The sequence below is a fragment of the Cervus canadensis genome, chromosome 4 (genome assembly GCF_019320065.1).
Source record: "Cervus canadensis isolate Bull #8, Minnesota chromosome 4, ASM1932006v1, whole genome shotgun sequence".
In the NCBI taxonomy this organism is placed as follows: domain Eukaryota; kingdom Metazoa; phylum Chordata; class Mammalia; order Artiodactyla; family Cervidae; genus Cervus; species Cervus canadensis.
In genome coordinates this window covers 66,184,704-66,188,060 of record NC_057389.1, presented here as the reverse complement: position 1 = coordinate 66,188,060, position 3,357 = coordinate 66,184,704, and the positions used below count along the sequence as shown (strand labels likewise).

General features: G+C 36.0%; 1 pseudogene; it reads left to right on the top strand.

The window, feature by feature from the left end:
• The first annotated feature begins 403 nt into the window (after positions 1–403).
• On the top strand, positions 404–1,190 carry LOC122440856 (annotated as a pseudogene).
• Positions 1,191–3,357: the final 2,167 nt, after the last annotated feature.

Genomic DNA, 3,357 nt, shown 5'->3' with positions numbered 1-3,357 from the left:
ATTACCTGGAAAAATCTTTGGCCAAAAGTGTTTGTATTTTCAAATGCTAATCTATCCATCAAAAAAAGATTTCTTTCTCCAAAATTGGCAAGCTCATGTCTTTCATTTAAGAACTGTAATGTTTAAATTATTATACAGAGCCTGGCTAAAATAATAACTTAAAATAGCTTACTGTTTTATACTTGACTTCCTTACTTATGGTTATTTCTGCCTTTAGGAAAAATGAGGTAAATGCCCCAAAGAAAACTATAATCAGACATCAATTGATTTCATTTTATTGTGGTTGTTCCCCCCGTCAAGATTAGGCATGTTTCTTTTTACTCTCATTGTTCTCATTTTCCTAATGTTTCTATTTGGCAATCTCTCCATGATCCTTCTCATCTTTCTGGACACCCATCTCCACACACCCGTGTATTTCCTACTTAGCTTTCCCTCATGGACCTGAATTACATCTCCACTATTAATGTATTTTACGATTAGATTGGAGTTTTTGTTGCTGTCTCATTAGTTGTATTTAAAGTAGTGTAGTGTTGGTACTTTTCACTTTCATGCATTGGAGAAGGAAATGGCAACCCACTCCAGTGTTCTTGCCTGGAGAATCCCAGGGTTGGGGAAGCCTGGTGGGCTACTGTCTATGGGGTCACCCAAAGTTGGACAAGACTGAAGTGACTTAGCAGTGTTAGCAATTGTCCCTAAAATGGTGTCAAATTTTCTATTTGGAAACAAGTCTATCTGCTTCACTGGGTGTGGGATTCAGAGCTGCTTCTTCTTGACTTTAGCAGGTGCAGAAGGATTGCTCTTGGCCTCTTTGGCTTACCATGTTGACTCTGGCCTGAGTGTACACCGGGATCTATGAGTACATAGTGTTTGTGAGCACCACTGCATTTCTTTTGTCGCCTTTCATTGGCATTGCATGTTCTTATGGCCATGTTCTCCTTGCTGTCTATCCTATGAACTCAGCAGAAGGTAAAAAGAAAGCCTGTTCAACCTGCAGTACCCACCTCTCTGTGGGGACTTTCTACTATGTGCCCTTTGCTTACACATATGTACACCCAAGATTTCTTCATACTCCAACAGAGGACAAGGATCTGGCTGTCTTCTACACTATCCTCACCCCAATGCTCAATCCTATTACCTACAGCCTGAGAAACAGAGAAGTGATGGGATCCTTGAGAAGAGTAATCCAGTGAGTCTTCCCTGTGAAAATGTAGGCAAACTTTTTATATGAATACCAGAAGATTTGTATAAATTCATTCATTAATGTACAGTCATAAAAATATTATGCAATCATTAAATGCAAAGACTAAATAAAATTGATCTAGAGAAGAAAATCACTCAGATTTCAACAAAATTGTCTTATATATAAATATTTATGTGTATTTACATATGTGTACATATACATATTTAAAGACGTAAAACCTCATTCTCTTTTTTTTTTTTTTTTTAACCTCATTCTCTTTTATGGAAATATTCCCCATCAATTTCAAGTCCTTTTATTTTTGCTGTTTTGTGGGTAATAAAAATCGTTCTTTGTCACGTAATAGTTAAAATAAAAACTAAGTGAAGTAGTCATTCAACATAACGAATTTGCTATTTTCCACTTATTTCCAATATGTCTAAGACATGCTGTCTGAATATCTAAGTTAATTTAAATGTCTAAAGACTTACTGTTCTTCTCATAGTAGACCTATAATTGCAAGTAGCAGTTACTATTTCTCGAAATATAAAGAAATTTAATTTCACAACTTTAGCTGAGACCATCAGGGATTCTGAAGTCTTTATGTCAGTTTGAAAGAAAAATGAGATGTTTCTATTTATTTTAGCATGGCATGTCCTAGGGTAATAATTTATGATCCTAGGCTGAATGAGAAAAAGCAATTAGGACTTGGAGATACCAAAAGAAATCAAGGAAATTAAATTGTGAAGTTAATAATACAATGAATGGGTCAACATTCAATTCAAATTAGTGGAAATTAGAGATATCCAGATATCTGCAGATGGTGACTGTAGCCATGAAATTAAAAGATGCTTGCTCCTTGGAAGAAAAGTTATGACAAACTTAGACAGCATATTAAAAAGCAGAGACAGTACTTTGTCAACAAAGGTCTGTCTAGTCAAAGCTATGGTTTTCCCAGTAGTCATACATGGATGTGAGAGTTGGATCATAAAGAAAGCTGACTGCCAAAGAATTGATGCTTTGAACTGTGGTGTTGGAGAAGATTCTTGAGAGTCCTTTGGACTGCAAGTAGAGAAACCAGTCAATCCTAAAGGAAATCAGTCCTGAATATTCATTGGAAGGGCTGATGCTGAAGCTGAAACTCCAATACTTTGGCCACCATATGCAAAGAAGTGACTCATTGGAAAAGACCCTGATGATGGGAAAGATTGAAGGTGGGAGGAGAAGGGAACGACAGAGGGTGAGATGGTTGGATGGCATCATTTACTAGATGGACATGAGTTTGAGTAATCTCTGGGAGTTGGTGATGGGCAGGGAAGTCTGGCATGCTGCAGTCCATGGGTTGCAGAGTTGGACATGACTAAGTGACTGAACTGAACTGAGAACATTCTTGCAAGTATCTTCGGAAAGTGAAAGTGTTAGCTGATCAGTTGTATCTGATTATTTTTTACTCCATGGACTACAGCCCACCAGGTTCCTCCTGTGGAGTAGGTAGCCATTTCACTCTCCAGGGGATCATCCTGATGCAGGGATCAAACTTTTGTCTTCTGCCTTAAAGGCAGATTCTTTACCATTTGAGCCAATCCAGGATATTTTTGCAATTATCCTTATCACTTATCATATTTCCATTTTGCCAGCTGAATAACCACTAACTTCTTGCATAATGTCTCTCAGATAAGATTTTCTTCCCACTTACAAATTTTATAGTTCTCACAAAAGAGATTGGGGAAGGTCAGCTTTTATGGACCAATTTTATTATGAATAAATCACTTTCCTTAAAAGGTCACATAATTGCTTTCACTAAAACAGCATCAGCTAAAACAAACTTCTTGGTTGAATGATTATCACTGTTCATCAGTGATCTATGGAGAAATTTTCTTTATCTTTCAACTGTGGCAGTAAAAAAAGGGTCACATCCTACATAATTTGCAGGGCACAGGACAAATAAAGTCATAAGGCCTCTTGTTTAGAAATTAGAAAAATAGGTCATTACTGTTGCTCAAATATTGTTTTTTTAATTAAATTTTAGTTATATAATGCAGAAAATTTTACAAACAATATTTTTTTCAGAAGTTTATATATAATACAAAATGACATTGTATTTGGTGATATCTTTATTGAGTTTAAGATTTTGGGGGGTTCACATTTTTCTAAATTTATTTTCATAAAGCTGATACATT